The 23,799-nt window shown below is 43.7% G+C and overlaps 1 long non-coding RNA gene across 3 annotated transcripts in view; it reads left to right on the forward strand.

Annotated features, from left to right (window-relative positions):
* The window catches only part of LOC120400198, a 152,484-nt gene that overhangs the window by 88,682 nt on the left and 40,003 nt on the right, over nucleotides 1-23,799 (forward strand). The window contains exon 5 of one of the 3 annotated variants that reach the window (XR_005595592.1): nucleotides 19,992-22,326. The exons of the other annotated variants lie outside the window; for them this stretch is intronic. This is a non-coding gene — a long non-coding RNA (uncharacterized LOC120400198). Of the gene's footprint in view, nucleotides 1-19,991; nucleotides 22,327-23,799 lie in introns of those variants that run through there. 3 annotated transcript variants of the gene reach the window in all.

A 23,799-nucleotide genomic window follows, 5' to 3' on the forward strand; every position in this document is an offset into this window, starting at 1 on the left:
TACCAGTCTGATGCATTTAAATTTAGAAAAAGTATCTGTTTCAGCACGCTAAGTTGGTTCAGGCAGGACACGCCTTTGTTTGGTCAGGTGCTCGTATGCCAACTGAATTAAACCCTCCATTCATCACACCAGCCCTGTGTGACATAGTTCAAGACGCTTGCATTGCTGGATTTCGTGTTGCCTCTGGTAATTCCAGGGAAAACACATTTTTTTGTATTTTTTTTCCACCAAATAAATCACTACTCATTTCATTGTAGTGGGATGTTGGGGCTTCCTTATGAGACCTTGTCTCTGTAAATTGCCATTTCTCTGGCACTTGGTGACAAATGCAGCAGCAGCAGAATTTCCCCATGGCAGTTAATCAAGCAATTTGTGGGCATTTTCAATGCTGGCAGAAGTCTGCTTTGCTTCTGGTTTTCATAAATATTTACAGGCATCACAAGACTGTCTTGTCACTGTCCTTGCCATGCACAGTCTATGTGGAGGTGAATAAACTTGGTTACGCTCTATTTAAACAGTTTGTTGCTAAGTGCCTTTCTAAGGTCTGCTTGTCTGTAGTTCACATGCTCCGAAAAGGAAATGAACTGGTGCACAAGAGATTGTTACAGTCGTGTCGTAGTCTTCACTTCTCTTGAGTTGTTGTTTAAAGCTCTGGTTAGAGTGGCTCTGAAAAGGAGTCGGGAGTGTGAGTTTCCTGACAATGTTTTTGTTCCTGCATGCTATGGGCTGCTCAGTGTACTGGCAGGTGAGATAATTTTCCAGCTGAGATGAACTCTGTTGGAGTCAGTAAATTCTTTTACATGATTTGGCTACTGTTGTTAGTGGTCACTGTGTGTACAGATATATTAAAAATTGCTGCACAGAAGATATGGTTCTACTTCAGCATTAGCTGTTACGAAGGTGGTGCAAAGCTTATCTTCAGGTACCCAGATTCTGAGTTGACCATGTGCTGATCTGGTCTTCTGGTATAAATTACAGCAGTTTGATAAACATGTGTCTTGCGCTCTAAGAATTTAGCAAGGAATTGTGGCAATTGGGGTTAGCTGATACTCAATTATTTTGAAACACCATATTCCTCCCAAATCCAAAGCACAAATTTTGATTGCATGTTTTATCATCAAGAGGCCTGGTTTTCAGAAAGTGCTGAACTCCTACCATCTGCAAATTTGGCCCCTTTGAAATCTCTGTTTAGCACTCCAGAACAGAGGTACCCAAAATTGCAAGTCACTCTTTTCTAAACATTTTGGCTTATAAAATAGCTCTAGTAGTATCTCCTTACCATCCTGGAAGCTTACCAACACTAAGGGAGTGTGATTGCTCCAATAGCACTTATGGGCTTTTGTAAATTAGAAGCTTGTTGGGACTAGAGCCTTTTAAATGCAAAGCAGCTGGATCAGGAGCTGAGGATGTATTCCCTCCTGCCCCCTCCATTTTAAAAAAAACATGCTAGCAGATTATAGTCCATGATCACTCCTTAGTAGCCAAACAGAATTGTGGATTCCTCAATATTCTGAGTGATTCTTACTTGAAGAGTATATTTCTGAATTCTGGGGATTGTATATTTGGCTTGTGACCATGGAGATTGTCTTATTCCAAGGGAATGTGAAATTAGGCCACTTTTCTAAAGGCTTTCCTCTGCTAATGAAAGCAAAATGCTCCAGTAAACAACCTCCACCCATCTCCTATGTGAGGTGCTAAAAATAAACATAGTTCTAGTTAAGTCCAATTAGGTGTTACCTTCCTTACTAGAAAAGTGTTAGCTCGTTTGTCAGCATTCTTTACTGTGGCTGTAAGAAGCACTCAGCTTTGCTTTTCCTTTCTAATACCTATACTGATCACAGGTTGATGCTCATGCTATAACAGGTAGCCCAGGCAATTCTTGCTCAGTTTTACAAATTGTGATAATACCTTCCATGGAATCCTGTTCGTATCCATTCCCACGCCGAGAATTGGCTTTTTTGGGGGAGGATGGAAGGGGAAGTTTGTCACCAAGCTGGAACTTGTACTGCAATAATCACGTGAACTTTGAGGAAAATCAGGCAGCTCGTACCTGGAATTAATAACATGACAAGAGTTCACTTTGAGGTTTGCTATGAAGTCGTTTATAAAACCTGTCTATTAATTTGGAAGGGCCCAGAGCTAAAACTCTGGAGGAGGCACACTTTTGAAGTTTCTGCTCCAAAAAACTGAAATAAAATAACTGTTCCATTGAAATACATACCAATAATGCCATTTCACTCTTTACCCTAAGGAGCCACTTTAGGGCAAAATGCATTGGAATACAGACTTCAGGGATTCAGAATATATCTGAGACTATCTTCTTTTTCTTCTTCTTATCCCCTCAACTGGGATCAGGTCATTGTGGCAGCATCCACCATTTTCTTCTGCCAGAGGCAGCACCATCTTTGATGCAGTCCATCCACTGCTTCCTCTGCTTTCTTCCAGGTCTCTGTTCTACCACCCTATCCTTCCATGATATCTTTAGCAGGTCCCCTTCATTCATCCTCTGCATGTGTCTGAACTACTGAAGTTGCACTTCCTGGTTTTTGTCAGCCACATCATGGATTTTGACTTCCATCCTAATACTTTTCACTTCAGAATCGGTCTCTTCATATAATTCCTCTTATGGCATGAAGACATTCCCTTCTCAAACACCTGTAGGCATTGAATTTGCCATCTATCACCCAAGCTTCCACGCCATGCAGCATTGTGGGGTGCACCACAGGCTTCCACACCATGCAGCATTGTGGGGTGCACCACAGGCTTCCACACCATGCAGCATTGTGGGGTGCACCACTGTTTGGCTTTTAGACTTAATGGTTTATGTTTGTAATACAATACCTTGGAGATGTTGTTCCACATTCTTTCTGCGCTCCCCAACCAGGACTGTATCTCACATTCAAGCTTGCAGACTTTTGTAGGGTTGCCAACTATCTAATCGCACAAACCCAAACACACTTGCCTGACCCCCCTACCACGCCCCTTCCCCAAGGCCCTGCCTCTGTCCTGCCCCTTCTCTGAGGCCCTACCCCCACTCACTCCAGCACCCCTTCCTCCAATGCTCGCTCTTCCCCACCCTCACTCACTTTCATGGGGCTGTGGCAGGAGGTTGGGGTGCAGGAGGGGATTTGGGCTCTGGACTCTGGGAGGGAGTTTGGGTGCAGGAGGGGGCTCAGGGCTGTGGCAGGGGGTTGGGGAGCAGGAGGGGGTGTGGGCTGTGGGCTGCAGGCTCCAGGAGGGAGTTTGGGTGTGGAGGGGGGCTGGGGCAAGGGATTGGGGTGTGGGAGGAGGTTCGGGGTGCAGGCTCTGGCCTGGCGGCACTTATCTCAGGTGGCTCCCGGAAGCAGCATCATGTCCAGCAACGGCTCCTAGGCTCAGGGGCAGCCAGGCAGCTGTGTGTGCTGCCCCTGCAGCTCCTATTGGCCGCGTCCTCCAGTCCCAGCCAATGGGAGCTGTGGAGTCAGTGCTTGAGGTGGAAGCTTCCGCCTAGGAGCCACTGTCGGATATGCCAGCCACTTCTGGGAGCGGCACAGAGCCAGGTCAGGTAGGGAGCCTGCCTTAGCCCCACTGGACTTTTAACAGCCTACAATCTTATGGCTTGGCTTCAGTAGCCCCCGGGAGATCAAGCCCCATTCTGGGAGAATCCCGGCCTAACCAGGAGGGTTGGCAACCCAAGCCCAGATTTCAAGGTATGTGAACTGATCAGTCTGCTTCTAGTCTCACTCCATTAATCTCTGGCAAGCTTTCCTGTGGCACTGGTACTGACCTGCATGACTTCTGTTTTAGTTATGCTTATTGGCATCCCATGTCAGCTTAGCTGGTCATGCCACTGGTTTACTATTTCCTCTAGGTCTTCTTTTGAGGATGCCATTATTGCTATGTTATCTGCATATAGCATCTTCTCATCTTGTCCCTTTGGGAGCTGCCCGCTGACATATGATAAACAGCTGCCGTGCAGTCCGACTTTCACTTCAAAAGGACTTGTCCTTCCAAAACATGTTTGGATCACTGTTTTAGGTGATCTGTATAGGCCATTCAGTAAGTTACTGAATCCTCAGACACTCCATATTTCCTCAGCACTGAATTATATTGTTTGAACCCAACTACTGCTTGTTATGATCACAGAATAAACACAAGCCAGATAAAAACATAAAATATACTTGCTGGAAGGTTGCAACATAACACTACTTTTATTTCTGAGAACTCAGAATGATAACACACAAGAACCAAAAACAGACAAAGCAGGCTGCTCTCGAATGCAGAAGGGCACAACTCAACCCATCTGGCTCTAGGCTAGCTCTCTGACTGACAAGCGCCAGCTTACACGCTTCCCTGCAAAGCCTCCTAGCCTACATGCAGGACTAGAAGACACTTTGCAACTTAGTGTTAGCTTGTAATGTTAGCTGTTTTCAAGACACTCCACTGCTGTTCTCCTGTAGGATCCTCATGCTAATCAGGGCAGCTCATCAACTTAAGATCAGGCCCTATCTGCCCAGACTGACTCCAGTGGAACTGTTTGAGTAAGTCTGCAGGTTCAACTCCAAATCCACAAATAGCAGCCCAAGAGCTAGTTTGGTATGTGGTGTTCCCATGGATCTCTTCAAAGGAACAAGGAAGTGCTTTTGTTTTAAATAGATTAGGCAAGATTATTATCCATTATGGAGAGATCAAGAATTCTGCACTACAAAAACGTAAATTTCATAATGCCTAGCACAGTAGTGCACACAATTATTAATCTACAGGGTGCAGTAAAAGTAGAATGTGAATCATAGCTGGGTAGGGGAAGGTACAAAAATGGAGCTTGCTGTCTAGTTTATAATTACCAGTTGGACCTGTCACTTAGGTATTTCACAGCCATGCTGAAATATGGTGGGTAAAGCTCTCAAAATACAGAATGAATAGATACATTTTCATGTCATTTCTTGTAAGAAAAATATCAGTAAATTCAAAATTTTCCCCATATCACTTTGCATTTTCAATCCTGGATCATAGCTAATTCATCAGGTTTCAGGTATTTCTGTCAAATGGGATGGAGGTTATTTGGCTTTTGTTCATTGATTTATTAAACAAAAACTATTAAAAAAACTTTATACAAAAAATCCAGGCATGCAAACTATTAGTCACAAATTCCAATTAAAGAATTAGACACTCAGAGTAACTAATAGTACAATGGAATGATTTCAGGGGTGCTTTCTTCAGCTGCCAAATTGTCTCCCAGCTTTGTGCTTTGGGCTATGGTTTACTTGAAATATCAGTAAACTAAATATTAAAACAAATACCTCTTGGTTTCTCTCAGAGATCTTAAATATTGTGGACCAGTTGGTATTCATCATTGTAACTCCATTGAAGTCAATGCTGGTTTACACTAATTGAGAATCTGGCCCTTCGAGTTTCTCCTTATAGAAGGGGCCCAATTATATATGTATAATATAGTAGTACACATGGCCTGACATTTTCAGACCCTGGTTTCATGCTCAGGTTGCTGCAGGGACAAGGGGTATGCACAGCTGTATGTTCATAAGTGGAAGCTGGATTGCAATCCCAGATAAAATCAGGACATTATCCTCAGCCTTTTTTAACGTGAACTGGGTACAAATGTATATTGCACACTAAACCCTAGTTAGACTGATGATGAATTGCTAAGAAAACCAGAATATAAACAAACTACTAGGCCATTCAGAAGACAACCTTAAGATTAATGAGAACAATAAATAAAATCACTTTGCTTAGAGCAATTGCAAATAGAAAAATTATACAGATATGCTTTTGTTTCTCTTACAAAAAGAAGTTCTACCATTAAGAAGGCTGAAATTAATGTGCCAATATGAATAAGTGGAGAGCAAGATGCTAAGGGACCTTCTTAGAACCTGATCCTGAGAAGTGCTGAGCACCCACAACTCCCATTGACTTCAAAAAGTGCTCTGTAACATAGTGATGGATGTCATATATGAAGACAGATGGAAGGAAGAATGGCCTTGTAATGAAGGCATGGGAGTGGGAATTGGTAGATCTGCATTCAACTGCTGACTGTGCCACAGATTCAGACCTTGGGCAAGTCTCTTAATCTTGTGCTTCAGTTCTCAACGGGGGTGCTGGAACAATTTTTATAGTGGGGTGCTGAGAGCCATTGAACCAAACTGTAAACCCTTTATAACAGTGGTGGACAACCTGCGGCTGGCAGGCCACAAGACAGTTTGTTTACATTGACCGTCCTCAGCTCCCAGCCACTCGGAGCTGTGGGCAGCCGTGCCTGCAGATGGTCAATGTAAACAAACTGTCTCGCGGCCTGGCAGCGGATTACCCGGATGAACTGCAGGTTGTCCACCATTGCTTTATATGATGGAAACCACGTCAAGCCCAGGGGTGGGGCAGCACCCCTAGTTCCAGCACCTATGGTTTTCAGTCTGTAAAATGGGGATAATGCTATTCCCTGCCTCACAGAGGTGTTGCAAGGATAACTTTGTTAATGATTATGCAGCGTTCAAATACTACGTTAATGGGGGCCATACTGGTACCTAGACGATATTGGGCAGAGGCCCATAGTTATCTAGCTAAAGAAATGCCTGTGGAATTCTTGCACTTGTTGTTGAAATTATGCTGTTTCCTGGGGATGAAAGATAAAGTATGAACTGAATCCCCATTAGAGCAGGAGACTTATAGGTTTCCCTGTAAGTGATGAAAACTGTTATTACATGGACCAGACCAAGCAAAGCATAGGGAGAGAGGGCTGCAGGTTGCAAAATTAGTCTTGGCAGCCAATAAATATGAGCACGGAGAGAAAAGAGGGCAAGACCAACATTTATGGGAAAATGTTGTGGCGTTAAACGAAGTGTAGAGTTTCCATAAGAGAAAATGTCTAGAGGCAGCTTATGCTGTTGAGAATCGAGTGGTAAATGGTTGTATTGGGACCAATATAAGGGCAGTTTGGCATGGAAATTTATTGGAGCATCATGATTTTTTTATCTGATTCATCTGTGGTTCTCCCTCAGGAAATTCATGGGAGGTTAGAACAAAACTTTAGTCCTTAGGAGAAAGTTAAATGAAACATCTCTCCATGTTCATCAGCAGAAATAAAACATAGTTCATGATTTGAGAAATTCAGTTGTTTGGAACTTCCATTTGTAGAAAAGACTGCCATTTAATAATTTCAGAATTAATCTAGTGTGTCTTGAGTTTTGTGTCTGTACAATTGTTATAACTTGATTTATAATCTATAGCCATGCCTGGAATTGATATGAACCACACATAATCGCCTTAGGTACAAACAAATATCATTTATTTATAGAGTGTGATAGATGGGTATGGAACTTTGCAAATTAATCAGAAGACATGGACCCTGTCTTGAGAATTTTAGAAATAAAATCAGTAATAAGAATCCCTAGTTCTCATACAGCTCTGTTGCTCTGTTGATCTCAAAGCACTTGACAAGGAAGGGTAGTATCATTATCCTCATTTTTCAGATAGGGAAACTGAGTCACACAGGTGCTGTGACTTGCCTGAGCTCATCTAGCAACCAAGTAGCAGAGCTGGAAAGAGAACCTGGGTCTCTGGAGTCCTATGAAGTGCTTTCTTCACTGGGGAGGTTACGGCTCTCGGGCCCAAGTTCTGTAAGATGCTGCACACTGTCAATGCTTGACGGAGGTCAGCAGACATGGGAGGGGTCAGCGTCTTTCATGCTCATGCCCTTGAGGAATGTATTTTTCCCCACAAGGATCCAGACTGTGATGGACCCACTCAAGGGTGTTCAGAGTGGGAAGACATGTGGCCTGTTGTATTCTACAAAAAGGCCAGGCACAACTTGATTCCATGATCTCCAGGGAGTTCAGGATTAGCTCCCACTGTGCAGCTCCTGGAATGCTCAAAGAGAGTGGGACCACAGCAGTCAGAGCAGGATGAGCATTCTGGGGGGATTGGCTACACCACTAGATCCTCTGTGCCCTGGAAAGCTGTGCCTCCATAAGGCACAGTCTCTCCTGGAGTGGCTCCTTGCGCAGTGCTGCTCTACACCAACCCCAGACTTCCTAAAGGCGCAGCTGGGCTCGTGGCAGGAATATGACTGGCATTTCTTTTTATGTGGTTGGATGTGAGTCAATGAGACTCTTTGGGCTAACTTATGAAGGAGCTGGCACAAGCCAGCTAGTTACAGTAGGGAGCATAGGAAGTGTTTGCCTCTGCAGCACATCCTGCAAAGGAAAGCACAAAGTTGCACTTGTTGGGGGGAGGAGGTGCATTGGGGGTATGGCCAAGATATCGTACCCACCATGGAATTTCCAGAGGCACCTGGGTGCATGTCCCCAAGGCTGCAAATCCATTGTACCAGAAAATGTGCTTATAAGTCCCTGCAGCAGGGGAGCAGTAACTACCTGCTTCTCTGAATTAGACCTGCGTTTTCCATGCTACAGTGAGACAAACAGGTTCACATGGCAGCAGGTAGCTATCGCTTAGCACTGCATCAGCAGTAGGCTGCCACCTCATGTTGTGGTCAACCTGAGGCTCAGAGAAGATGGGTAAAATGAGGAGGGTGGTCACTGATCTTCTGGATGGCACTGGGCCTGACCATTTCAACATAGATGCAAGAATGGGCTCATATAGTTGTCCTGCCCCCTGCAGTCATTGGTGGCAGCTTCCAGCTGCTCTCTCAACTCTCATGTGTGCAGGGTGTATTCCCAATGGTAAATTGGAATACATGTGTGTGTGATTTGTAAAGATCTGTCAGTTCAGTCTATCATAAGAAAAAGATGGGAGCAAGCCACAAAATTAGGATCTGGAATTCGAATCCACCCAAAACTTGGTGCGTACAGAGCTGGAGCTTTGGTGTGGCTCATTATAAATAAGTGGACTATTTGCAAAATTTGAATCTATATCAAAACACACATTTCACAACAACTCCAAATTATTTATCTGTTTGGGTCCCTGTGCAATGAATTCAGCTAAAAAGTTGTCTTTTCCTGAAAGAAAGGTTTACATATTATGATGATCTGATGGAAATCTTTGTTTAGGGTACAGCAGTCCTGCCTGTGGGCCTCCAGGGATTGTCAACAAGTTTTTAGCTATCTCACCAGTAAAGTGGATCAAATTAAACTTTTACCAGACACATATCAATTACTGTCTGTGCAAGGAGAGAATGAGTGCTATATTTATCTCATCTCCTGAAGACTCCCAGTGGAAATATCATGGATGTTTATGAAATCCTTACACAGGATCCAGCAGAGGATAAAAGAAGGGGAAAGGGAGGGTGGATAAAGTTTGTTGGCATCAACCATGGCTATTTTGATGGTGAAGTAATTTAATTCCTAGATTGTTCCCGGATATTTTTTTAGGTAAATCATGCTCTTGCCAGCTGTTAATCCTGCAGAGAGTGATTTTCTTCATCTGATATTAACTTATATCTTTATTTTTCTTTTAGTTTGTACTTGTTGATGATATGTTGCTGAGATTTATTTATTTATTTATTTTGATTAGCAAAGGGCATTCCTAGGATCAGCTCCAGTAATGTTTTTTAAAGTTTGTGATTTTTCGAATGCACACAAACTATACTTCAGTGCCAATCAACAGATCATACAGAATTCATGTTGCTGTCTCAGCTTAGATCTTAGGCTTTTTAAAACACATTCAATCATCACTTCACTGGGGGACTGGGACAAAGAGAAGGGCTCATTTCTGTGATGTGGTTGTGGAATGTATGGTGCAGTTCTGAAGGGGGAGGTGTTAGTTTTAAGTAGTGGTCTCCAACCTTTTTATACACAAGATCACATTTTGAATTTAAGATCAAACCAGGATCTACCCTGCCCCTTCCCTGTTCACTCCATTCCCTCCTCCCTCTGTTGCTTGCTCTCCCCACCCTTGCTCACTTTCAATGGGCTGGGGCAGAGTATTGGGGTGCAGGAGGGGATGAGGGGTGCAGGCTCTGGAAGGGTGTTTGGGTACAGTGTGCGGGCTCAGGGCTGGGGCTGGGGGTTGGGGTGCAGGAGGGGGTGAGGGCTGCGGGATCTGGGCTGGGGTTGGGGTGTAGGGTGCAGGCTCTGGGAGGGAATTTGGGTGCAGGCTCAGGGCTGGGGCAGGGGGTTGGGCTGTGGGAGGGGGTGCACTGTCTGGGAGGGAGTTTGGGTACAAGAGGGGGCTCTGGGCTTGGGCAGGGGTCCAGGAGGGGATGCGAGGTGTAGGCGCCAGGTGGGAGACGTTTACCACAGGTGATTTCCGGTCAGCGGCGCAGCATGGCTAAGGCAGGCTCCCTGCATGCCCTGGCCCCACACTGCTCCTGGAAGCAGCTGACATGTCTCTGTGGCCCCTGGCGAGTGGGCGGTGGGCCAGGTGGCACTGCACGCTGCTGCTGGCCCCACCCTGCAGCGCCAACTCTGCAGCTTCCATTGGCCAGGAACTGCGGCCAATAGGAGCTGTGGGTGGCAGTGCTTGTGGGTGTGGGCAGCGCATAGAGACATGCTGATTCCCTCCTCCCGGGCCACAAGCACCATCCCCGCAGCTTCCACTGGCCATAGTTCCTGCCAATGGGAGCTGCGGAGTTGGCGTTGAGGGAGGGGGCAGAGGGTAGTGGCAGCACGTGGAGCTTCCTGTCCCCTTCCCCCGAAGGCCACAGACGGTGCAGAGATATGCCAGCCACTGCCGGGAATGGCATGAGGCCAGGGCAGGCACGTAGCCTGCCTTAGCTCTGCTGTACCGCTGGACTTTTAGCACCTGGAGATCATGATCAACTGGCAGAGGCTCCAGGATTGACCAGTCGATCATGATCGACCGGTTGGTGACCACTGGTTTTTAAGTCATCTCTGTCCCCCCAATCCTAGGGCCATCTGTTAGAGAGGGTTGTTGGGTTTTTTAATTGGGAGGGATGGGAGGGTAGAGGAGGTGATGAATGGGAATGGCGGAGTTGGGACATAATGGAGCAGGAGGTCAGGCTAGATAATTGATTCCTTCTAGCCTTAGAATCCCTGAAAAGAAGACAAAGGACAATCTCAGCTCATCACCTGCCTCGCCATGGTCTGTCTGCTGGGTTTTATTGGCATCAAGGCAGAGGCAGTACTAGCAAAAGCCACTAATAAAACAACAACTCCTCAGTTGTTGGAATGACAGTCAAAGAGCCATTATGTATGAGTGCAAAGCAGCTAGTATCCATCAGCCATTGCTCGTTCTTCTGATCCCAAGATCTGCTGACTCCTAGTTCTTGACTAGGAAATGTTTCCTATTTTCTCTACTATTGCAAAATTTACTTATTTTCACTGGTTTTGTAAAAAAAACACTAGATTTTTCATTTAGTGAGAAGAAAACAAATGACTTAGCTATGGATAAAAACCAGGAACTCTGACTGAGAGTCAGGTACTTTGCCAGCTTGAAAAAATACAGCTTCATTGCCAAGGAAAAAGCAGCTCATTTATGAAAGTGAGAAGAAAGGGATGGGGGTAGAGGGAAGTATTAAACGTGGGTGCTAAGTGTAATTTTGGCCAGCATGTAACTTGCATCTTAGCATTGTTTGCAACCAATTTTAGCATGTTGATAATGTCAGCTGTTACCTTGATCATCACTTACATGTCTTGGATGTCTTCCCCCGCCCCCGCAAAGGAGAGAAAACTACTTGGTACTTTTTTTCATGAATTACATATAAAACACTTGTTTAGCCAAACACAGCTTGATACTATATCCTGAAGGTGGAAAACTCAGGATTAAAAGGTGCTAATATTACTCATCCATCATTTGAATTACCACATGGCTTGTATTTTTGTTTTAAAATTATGACTAGGAAATGCCTTGTGAATTATTACATTTCTTCAGTCAAATGACATAAGTGGCCTGACTTCAACACCTGGCCTCTGCTTTTGCAAGAGCAAAGCTGATCCTGATGGATTGTGCAGTGAAAGCTCTAACAATTTTATATATGCAGCTATTAGGGCTGATAGCTTGGACCCATGGCAAAGCTACCATTGAGTTCACCCTCAAATTTTCAAAGTATGTGTCTGTACCTGCCAAGTTTGGGCATATGCATATGTATGCTTTTCATACAGTTTAAGGTCAGAAGGGAACAGTAGAACATCTAGTGCAAACTGCTGTATATCACAGGCCACTGAACTTCACCCAGCTACCTCAGTGCTAAGTCCGAAGACTTGAGCTAGACTAAAAGACTTTGGTCGTCAGGAGTCTAAACTGTGCAAAAACAGAAAAGAGACTCTGAGGTGTCATCAATTCTTCAGGCCCCTGCAAAGACAGAACGTTGATTAGGTAAGAGATTCTCAATAATTTCAGGAGGGTAACTATGCCCCAGGCTGTGAAGGAAGTTCAAAAACCACCCATGGTCCCTGCCTGGGCAGAAATTCCTTCCCAACACCCAATCTGGCGATTAATATGACCCTGAACATGTGAGCAAGACACACCAGCCAGGCATCTAGAAGGAGGATACTCTGTACCATCTTAGAACATTGGTCCACTTCCTCTGCTGTTTTGTCTCTAGCTGTGGACAATCTCTGGTGCTCCAGAGGAAGGCAGCCCTGCCCTCCCACATGTGCATTAGGGGAAAATAGTTCCCTCCTGAACAATGAAGGCAACTGGCTGAAGCTTTGGCGCATGAGATTTATTCATAGTCATTATCTTAATACAGAGCTGCAAGTGTTATAAGCATGCTGAGGGAAGGCAGGCAACCCTGTCCTCCCCATGGCCATGAAGGAAAGGGATTAACAGGGGGGATTCAGATTACAAGGCTAGAAGAGCCACCATGACCATCAGAGCCAGATACCCTGCATGCACAAGCAATGGTAGGTATTTTTCTCCCAGAGGCTAGATTAATGCATCTCTTTTAAAAATAAATCTAATCTTGGCTTGAATACTCCAAGAGATGGTGAGTCCATCACCTCCTCTGGTAAGCTGTTCCAATGTTTAATTGCCCTCTGCTAGAAAATTTTATCTTCTGTCAAGGTTGAATTTATCTAACTTAATCTTCCAGCCATTGGATCTTGTTATGCCATTATCAGCAAGGTTGGAAAAAGCCCCCACCCCATCAGATATCTTTCCCTTGTAGAAATACCTATATACAGTGATCTCTCAACCTTGTCTTCCAAAAGCTGAATACATTGAGCTCCTTACACTTCACATTATAAGGCTTGTTTTTCAGCCCTTGGATCATTTTTGTGGCCCTCCTTTGACCTCTCTCCAGTATTGCCACATCCCCCTTGAAGTGTGGACACCAGACCTGGACACTGTGTTCTAGTAGTGGTCTTACCAATGCTGAGTACTCAGTCAAAATCACTTTCCTACATCCAAAGATTGCATTAGCCCTTTTTGCTACAGCATTGTACTGTACTGAGCCGCATGTTGTGGTAATTATCTACACATCCAGAACTTCTGAGCATTGATCAACAGAAGAATAAAATGCAGTGCAACTTAATACATTTTTTTTTAACTTTTCCTAAACTGATGTGTTACATTGTGATGGTATAGTCTAACACACAGTTTCATTAAAGGCCACAATTAGTTACTTAGTGGGCCGTTACCTAAGAGTGGCTGTTTAAAATGCTTAGTCAGACCATAGGCAAGAGTTTGAGAAAATGGAACACAAGATGCACCTCATGTTGGGTCTCAATTAAGTAAGTCAGTGAGAAGTGTTGGTAGCAGGTTTGAGATCACAGTGATGCAGCATGAATGGTTGAGGGAGTGCTTTGATTTCTAAGGGTTTAATTTTAAGTTTTTAATTTGTCATTTGGGCAGAAACATCTGATGCTTGTTCCCTTCCAAACTGTAATTGCTTTAAGGAAACTTTTTTATAAAATTCCATTTAACCACTTTTGAGAGATCAGAGCATGGGGTCGGTTTTGGGGGAGGGAAGAGTGACTTGCTTTAGTTAAAATATTTTGTATTGTTAGCTTCAAGACTTGCAGGAATCTGCTTTAGAGCAAGCCCTTGGTTCATCCCAGTGGATGTAATTTGTTTCAAGTCATTCTCCTTTTGCACTTTAGGGAGAGGGCCTGAGGGGAACCTTCCCTTGCTAGCAGTCCCAGCCAGATATTATACAGTTGGCAAAGCACAAAAGGATTGCCCAACTAGTGCACTGGTCCTGCATGCTAACCTAGAGGGCATGTCTAGGTGAGTTGGAATCAGGATATTGTTAGGGCTTCTGCATGTCTCAGAAGAATGGAGTCAGTACTAATTATAACCAAAGACAAGAAATAATAAAACAATGGCCTCACCCCAAACTTTTAATTGAAACCTTTTTATTATCTAAACAGAGTAAACCACAATCTTACTACTGTAACACTCGTCCTTCCTTGCCCTATCACCACCAAGCGGCTTGTCACGTGAAGTGTAACATCGGACCATGGCTCTTGTAGGGGGAAACTACTTCTCTTTGTGTGTCCTGTAAATTGCCTATCATGCTTCTATGCATTGTGAAGATATGAAATAATATTATGAATAATTATTCTAACTAAAGCGGTGTAACTAGTTTTACCGAGAACCCAAAAATATCTGAAAATGTTGCCAGACTTGCTAGACTATTTCTACTTGTGAAAATAAATAGGAAGAGTTAAAAGCAGACCCTCTTTCCACCTGATTGGTGACATAAATCATGTCTATTTCAAAACACTCAGCACCCTTAATAGAAAAATCCTTATATGCTTGTGTCCACTACTTTTCTCTGTGGATGGAAGATACCAAATGCTCTGCAATTGGCTTCTCTAAATGCACTCACTGCTCAACAGGGAATTGGACAAATTAAATGGAGCTGAATTACTCTTGGGTCTGAAGATGCCAACATCAGTTATTTTGTACCCAGGCTTTCTTTTTATAGGTTTTTTTAAAGCTCTCTTAATGATTCTGGAGTCTATAAAAACAAATGACCACAAATTACTTTTACAAATGGCTTTTTAATGCTTAATGACCCTATTAGAAAAATGTCAGATCCTTTTGGAATAAAGCATTTGAACTATCCAGCAAGCACATTGTCTAACTTATGGGTAATTCAAAAAACATAATGAAAGGAATGTTTTTTGCAAAGCAATTATATGAAACATGTTGGTTTTATGCCCACCATTATAATATGTGACTCAACAATGCATTGTCTTAACTCAATTAGTTGATCCATCAGATGTGGAATTCTGCACTTCAAGGCAAGACAAACAAGTCAGCAGTACATATGAAACAAACAAGTAGCATGATTGGGGATGTTTTCACAGCCAAGTATCAGAGGGGTAGCCGTGTTAGTCTGGATCTGTAAAAGCAGCAAAGAGTCCTGTGGCACCTTATAGACTAACAGACGTTTTGAAGCATGAGGTTTCGTGGGTGAATACCCACTTCGTCGGATGCATGTAGTGGAAATTTCCAGGGGCAGGTATATATATGCAAGCAAGAAGCAGGCTAGAGATAACGAGGTTAGTTCAATCAGGGAGGATGAGGCCCTCTTCTAGCAGCTGAGGTGTGAAAACCAAGGGAGGAGAAACTGGTTCTGTAGTTGGCTAGCCATTCACAGTCTTTGTTTAATCCTGAGCTGATGGTGTCAAATTTGCAGATGTGTCTTGCAGTAGGAGGCTTCTGGGTACACGTCTGGCTCTGTTGATCTGTTTCCTTATTTCCTCGTGCGGGTATTGTAGTTTTGAGAATGCTTGGTGGAGATTCTCTTCCACTCACGCCCCTTTTCTACCTACACTACATTGATGACATCTTCATCATCTGGACCCATGGGAAGGAGACTCCGGAAAATTTTTACCACGATTTCAACAGCTTCCACCCCACCATCAACCTTAGCCTGGACCAATCCACATGGGAGGTCCACTTCCTAGACACCACGGTGCAAATAAGTGATGGTCACATTAACACCACCCTATACCAAAAACCTACCGACCGCTATGCCTACCTTCATGCCTCCAGCTTCCATCCTGGGCACACCACACGATCCATTTCTACAGCCAAGCACTGAGGTACAACCGCATCTGCTCTAACCCCTCAGATAGAGACCAACACCTACAAAATCTCCACCAAGCATTCTCAAAACTACAATACCCGCACGAGGAAATAAGGAAACAGATCAACAGAGCCAGACGTGTACCCAGAAGCCTCCTACTGCAAGACAAACCCAAGAAAGAAACCAACAGGACTCCACTGGCCATCACATACAGTCCCCAGCTAAAACCCCTCCAACACATCATCAGGGATCTACAACCCATCCTGGACAATGATCCCACACTTTCACAGGCCTTGGGTTGCAGGCCAGTCCTCGCCCACAGACAACCTGCCAACCTGAAGCATATTCTCACCAGTAACTGCACACTGCACCATAGTAATTCTAACTCAGAAACCAATCCATGCAACAAACCTTGATGCCAACTCTGCCCACATATCTACCCCAGTGACACCATCACAGGACCTAACCAGATCAGCCACACCATCACTGGTTCATTCACCTGCACATCCACCAATGTAATATACGCCATCATATGCCAGCAATGCCCCTCTGCTATGTGCATCGGCCAAACTGGATGGTCTCTACGGAAAAGGATAAATGGACATAAATCAGATATTAGGAATGGCAATATACAAAAACCTGTAGGAGAACACTTCAACCTCCCTGGCCACACAATAGCAGATCTTAAGATGGCCATCCTGCAGCAAAAAAACTTCAGGACCAGACTTCAAAGAGAAACTGCTGAGCTCCAGTTCATCTGCAAATTTGACACCATCAGCTCAGGATTAAACAAAGACTGTGAATGGCTTGCCAACTACAAAACCAGTTTCTCCTCCCTTGGTTTTCACACCTCAGCTGCTAGAAGAGGGTCTCATCCTCCCTGATTGAACTAACCTCGTTATCTCTAGCCTGCTTCTTGCTTGCATATATATACCTGCCCCTGGACATTTCCACTACATGCATCTGACAAAGTGGGTATTCACCTACGAAAGCTCATGCTCCAAAATGTCTGTTAGTCTATAAGGTGCCACAGGACTCTTCACAGCCAAGTGGCTGATATAGAATGCCTGGGACCATACATTCTGGCCCCAGAGCACGGTCTGAGTCAAACGAACTGCTGAGCTGGGGAGGTTGGGGTGGTGTGACTTGAAGAGGAAGAGACGTATGGTTCCAGAGTCACTACTAAACATCAGACCCACGGCAGTACCAGTTGAGGTTAGGTTTATTCAGAGATCTCCAGCATGGATGCCAGTATCTTGAGGCACAGGCTGCTGCTGTGGAGCTGTGCTTGCTGGTGCACGTTCCCAACATCCTGCTCTACCTTTGCCATTTGAGCCTTATCCGGGGCCCACTGAAGTCAGTGGAAAGGCTCCAGGTAACTTCAATGACTTTGGATGAAGCCCCTGGTGCAGCAAAACCACACCTTCCCTGTAACATTCAGGGTCTTCTGTGACTGAGGAAAGGTGTGGTGCCTGGATTTTCCCCTTTACCACCCCAAAAACTCAAAAGCTCTTTTTGTTCTAAATCTATAATCTAATTGGGGCATTTTCCCGTTTTTGTGCTTATGCCCCAGGTAAGTGGGCACCATGCAGGGGAGCTATGCAAGGGTTGGGCAGGAGGGATTGATACCACCTCTAAGCTGGAGGCCGCACATGAGGCATCAAGCGGCCTGTCCAAGTGGATCCCACATTCACCCCCTCATCCTCCCTTCACAGGCCTGCTGTGAAGGCTGTTGTGGAAATCTCCACACAGCAGAACTACACTGGGTCTGGCTGCGCTTGACACCTTCCATAGTCTATCTGTGACCTGCAGAATGTGGCCCTATAGGAGCTAATATTTGCACACTATGGATGATTTACAAAGTGGAAAATATCCTATATTGTACAATATTGAACTTTTATTAGTTTATCCTTCTGTTTTTATGCTGTCTTTCAAACCTGCAAGTCCAATAAAAACCTGGAAAACCCCACCTGCAGAGCAAAGTATCCTGCCCTAACTAAAAATGAGTGGAGTCGATGAATCAGTCTCATATGTTTATAGTCTTTTTGGAAAGCTTAATCACGCTGACTTGCTCTTACTTACAAATAGGTCTTTTTCTGCTTTAGTGCTGTAGCTGGCATGCTTCAAAACACAGGGCTAAAAATGATGGGGAGCGGGGGAGAAGAGAGACACAGAAAGAGAGAGTGTTTAGCAAACACACTTATCTTCCTTTGCCTTCCACCTCCAAGTTCCAAAATCCCATTCTCCAGTTCCCGTTTTTGCTTTGGCTCACAGAGCTTTTCATAAAGTCAAAATTCCCCCAATGTAATATGACTGCTATTTTCCATCATACCATTTTTAAACTGTCTGCTTAAGTACAAGACAAGACCAGACCACTCAGAAATGATGATATAAGAAACACAAGCCTCTTTTTCTCACTCATGTCCAGATGATGCAGACGGATACTCAGCCAAACTCAAAGGAGCAAGATGAGCCAGATGTTGAGTGTGTAGGGCTTTGTTTGCCAACATCCAAGTCTCTGGTGAACATCTCATTGCAGCTCTGATGGCTGTATCCGCTACCATTCCACTTCACATTGGCTTGTTTAAATTTACAGCTTTTAAAATGAGAAAGGAGAAAAAAGAGCACGTTAATGTAGAAAACTTTTGCATTGTCTTCCAGCTATATCTGCAATAACTATGAATCAATAAACAACCAGCTGATTCAGCATAGTGCCAGCAAGGGAAATATTTCTTGCCAGAACTTTTTATTAGCTGTGCTCCAGTGTTTATAAAGTAGATCACTTGTTATATGTTGTGTGTGTTGGCTTTATGATTGTTCCAGGGAGATTTACATGTACATCTAGGGAGCCATTCTCCTATTCATGTCACTGAGATTTATGTATATGAAAAAAGAGACCCTCAGACTCTAGCTGATTTAAAAAAGATCCTGAAACTGGTGCTTTGTGCTGCTGCTTTGAAGTAATTAAGTATTTTTACCCTTTATTGCACTGCAAACTCCTCGGATTGGTTTTAACAATTGGAATTTCTCTCAGTTTTTCTTGCTGGGTGAGCCATGTGCAGAGTCACAGAAATGTACTCAAATAGTCAGCAAATCACAGCTTCTGATTCACTTTTCTGCATCCACTGCAAACAACTGGATCAGGTGTTCCTTTGTCCCAGCTGACCACAGGTACTCAACCCCAAAACATGTCATCTTCTATAAATTTAACCATCATGTCAAGCATAGTGAATCATTCCTGCTGCCTAGCTTTGTGCTGTCCTACATTCAAACAGATAGCAATGAAACATGACCTGTGATCTGAGTGCCACAACCAGGGTTGATTCGTTTCATGTGGGACCTCATTCTCACCTTACACTAATGTAATTTATTGACTTTAGTAGAGCTACTCCTGGAGTTAGATTCTGTGCCACCTGAGAGGTGCAGGCCAAGAGGGTTTTAAGTCACCTATTGTCACCTGGATTCTGCTTGTGCTGGGGGCTGATGTGACCTCCAGTATACATTAGGTTGGAATTTTCAGAAGACTTCAGGGCCTACAATTAGGGTCAGATTTTCAAAAGAGCTCAATGATTGGCTACAAGCAGAGTGCTAAACTTTTTTGAAAATATTAGAGGTTGCTCTAATGTATGGCATCCTCCTGACAGCTCCTCTTTTGGCTGTTTTGTGGCAGAGAATTGCTGTTGCACTCTGCACCCTGGCCACTTCCCCTCCTGCCCCCAGCATGCATCTACACCGGGGTGCTGCAAGCGGGTGGAGTGGCAGCACAGGGCTATAGAAGGCATCTCTGTGCTGCTCCTTACTGTTGTAGGGGACTTCCAAGCTAGGGCAGATACTGTACGCCACCTGGAAGAATGTGAAACTAGGAGCAGAGGTAGCTTCTTTAATTTAGTCACAATGATTAGTCACCCTTACACCAATGTTGTGTCAGCACAACTGACAAAGGATAGGAACTTGCATCTATGCACAACTACTGACCCTTTCCTGCCTGCAGCTTCCCTTTCTGCCCCAGAGCTGCCACAGCTGCATTAGCAAGGAATTGCACTGTCACTCAAATTGTCTCACATACAATGATTATTGTTTCTGCTTCTTAATTACTAAGGCATCCAAGAAAAAGAAGAAAAAAAACCCACTGTCTTCCTGGACTGGCATCCAGCGTTCCAACTGAATGGTCAGTGGCACTGGGGCAGATCAACTCATCATCTTGAATCTCTGCCCCTCCTGACTGGGGAAAGCCAGTGTGGAATGCCTCTATCCATTGCTGATAGGGAGCGTGAATGCCTCCCTAAGGGAGGGTAAGTTGCCAGCAATCCTTTGAAAATGCAGTGGTTTGGCTCTTGCAGGAGAAACCATCACCAAGACTGATGTCCTCTTCATCTTAATCACCAAGGCTACCTGTGACCAGCTACATAAGCTGCCCTCACCTGAAACACTTAAGCTAACCGTCCCAGAGACATGGCTTTAGAGAATTAGGGTTAGTACTTTCTTGGTAGCAGGTCCTGGCTTCTGGAAATCACTCCTGTGAGAAATATGTGTCAGCCTGAGACTGGAAACACTCAGAAATAGTGTAAGAGGCACCTCTTTGTGCAAGCTTTTTACTAAATGCCAGGTCCAAAAGAAACATTTATCAGCTCTCTTCTGGAAAGCCATAGTGTTATGTGGATTCCTGGGGTTTTGCTTGAAAAAGGTTATTGCTCGTAATCTACACCATATATAAAGCACACCCAGATAACATGGTAATGCCATTAATAACTAAATTAATGTACCTGCTCCAGGGATCTGACTAAGACAGATTTCTCCTTTCCTCTGTGATACAAAAAGGAGGGGTATGGAAGCACTCGGTGTTCAGGTGTACGAACCACTAGCACAATGCAGAAACGGCACCACTCTGCAGTTAGCCAGCAAGCAATGCTTTACCCTCTTCTGACGTAACTTTTGCAATGAGAAGCATTAAGGTGATGACTGAAGGGGAAGTAGGATTGCATACGTTTTCCTTCAGTCTCTCTACTGTTCATGACTCCCTCTGAATTCAACTAAAGTGTGTCACAGTTAGGAACTGGGGATCCGAGTCAAAAGCGAATATTTGAACGAACCAGTTTTGTAGCCACAATTGTACTACCAACAGAACTCATTTTCACCTTCCCTGAAGAAGCACCGCCCACAGTGGAAGAACATTCCCATTATTTCATTTTTTAAACATTTAATCTTTGATTACATTTTCAAAAATTGAACATCAATATAGGAAGAGTATAAAACAGAAAAATAAGTACCTGGTCCACCACTGCAGTATTACTTTACTATATGTTAATCATTAAGTTTTGTCACAAAGACAGTGCTTATTTACTATTTCAGGAAAGAGAAGCAAAATTAGTATGTCCCCAAAATGAATATATTCAAAGTCCTACTAGAAAGCATTTCCATACTCTACTCTCCTTTCCTCTTTGCAGGATCCCAGCAAAGAACACAAGCAGTTTGCAAGGGAATTAAAAAACCCTTAAAACCCTCAAACAAACCCGCAATTTGAATCTCCAGTGAAATGTATCCCTCTCACATCACTATACATTCTTCAGTACCCAATAGCACACATCTTTCCTCTGCTGCCAAGACTACTTGCTCTGGAAATGCATTCCCCTCTGTCTAGCATCTCAGCATCAACTTCAGCTAGTACATGACAGGTATTCCTGCCATGGTGCACGCCCCTTCTTTTTCCCACACTTCCCTCAAATTCTGCATTCGAAAGCACTTTGCAAAGCACTTTTACTCTGAAGGTTTCCATCGGTGGCTAGAGGAGCAAATTTGTATTCTGAGATCAATAACAGACTACTGTATATTTTGCTGGTATCAAGGAGATATTTCGAGCCAGTTTTGCATTGAGTTAAATGGAGTGTGTCCATGACTTATGCTGCTCCTCAAGTGCGTACATGGTAACTACAGGAGTGACCACCTTCTAGACGTCGTGCAATGGCCAGTGTAGTCACAGGTGAAGAGACTAGCGTCCCCTTCACATGTAATCTTACTAGTGTCATAGCTGCAGTTTACTTGTTTGGAAATTCCCCAGCTAAGGTGTGTGAGATGCTATTATGGAAATATATGATCCTGGTTAAACAAAGGCCCTGCAGTTGTTTGTTCCTGTAGACCTGAATGTCACACCACTGAAGCCATTGGGAGCTTTGTCCCTGAATTCAATGAGCACAGGATCAGGCCAATAGTCCCCCAGTCAGGAGCCCTTAGCAGAGCTTTCAGTGAGACTACTTTATGTGAGGAAATGCCACAAAATAGAAGAGTCGCAAAATTGTGCCTGTAGCATTTGCAGTATGTCCAACCTGCCCCAGAGAATCCCTGGACCCAATTCACCACAGGTACTGCTTCATTAAAGTACCTGGAGTCACACTTGCCTCAACCAGTGGCGAAGCTGATCCCTAAGATTGCCACTACCTCGTGCCCAGCTTGGATGGTACAAGGGAAAATGAGCAGGTGCCGTCAGTGGCTTGTATTGCATCCTGGAGTAAAAACTGCTCTATGCACACAGTACCTGAGAAAAAACACCTCTGCAGAAAGAATAAGCAAAAAGCCATTTGCTCAGTTGCAACTGAGACAGTAGAGTAGTGTGCTGTGATCTATCTATTGTCACCCCCCCCATTACCCTTCTCTCCAAAAAACTTTTTTTTTTTTATGCTTTGTCTAAATTCAGTTAATTGCCAGTAAATATATAATTATGAGCTATTATGAGATCTGCCTAACACTGAAAAAAATCATCTTGACTAGTTAGTTTGGCAAAGTTATAAGCAATTGAAAATAGGTCCTTAAAATGGGCCATGTTGGGCAACCTTAACTACACGCGGTGCTACCAAGTCTGCCTATAATATCAATATAAGTTACAAAGTAATGCAATCTATAGTTTAGATGACCAAAGACATTCTCTATATACCAGCTTTTGAAAAGAACTTGCTGGAGTTTCATTTTGTATCATAAATAGAATGTACCGTTTCTTGTTCCTGTTGTGACAATAAATTTATGGAGTGCATTCCAATCTGATCCTTTCTGTTGAAAAAGGTTTGGATACCGTGCAGGTTTCTTTAAAGAGAATATTGTCCTGGAAATGGAAATATTTTTACAGCATCCTTTCAACACGCAAGACAAAGGACCCAAAAAGCATCCAGATGTAAATGAAGGCATTAAAGGTAGTTGACAGTTACAAAGGAGGACTGATGTTGGTTCATGCTAGAGGAGAAAGAGAATTTATTAAATCTTTAAAAACATGAAGTAAAGGATATCATGAAGTTGACAATAAATTGTGCTATTGTTTTGAGGAGACCCTGGCCACCAGGTCTGTGTGTCAGACTTCTTTCCTAAGGAACACCTTCTGCTTTCCAGTGATCAGTTTCCAAGGTTTCTGAAAGATGGAAAAAAATGCAATAGATTTTAAAAGTTCCCAAAGAAGGCCAGTTGTGTGCTGTAAATGTTTTGGATGTGCAAGCAGTTGATATAGAAATAGAATAACCACTTCCTTTCACCCCAAGTATATAATTCTTTTCTGTGATTCACTCCTTTCTCCTTTTAGTTGTCTTATTTCTTCTCTCTTAGTCTCCTACCCTCATAGCATAGTAATGTATATTTGGGCTTATTTCTCACACAATCACAAAGTTATTTTGCTCTTGATTCCCTACACTTTTATTGTTTCCTACAGCTCTCTCTCATGTCCCATCTTGTGGCCATAGGGTTCATGATTTAAAAATCTGAGATGTTCTGGCATCACCACAACATTTTCATCACTATGACCTTCTCTTCCTTATATGACAGCAGGCCAAGTGCACCCTATTTCAATCCCTGAACTGTTTCATTCCTTGGTTTGCTCTCTTTGGAAGAGAATAAGTTGTGCTATTTTTTCCATATACGAAGAGTAACCATAT

Source organism: Mauremys reevesii, linkage group 3, assembly GCF_016161935.1.
Source record: "Mauremys reevesii isolate NIE-2019 linkage group 3, ASM1616193v1, whole genome shotgun sequence".
Lineage (NCBI taxonomy): Eukaryota > Metazoa > Chordata > Testudines > Geoemydidae > Mauremys > Mauremys reevesii.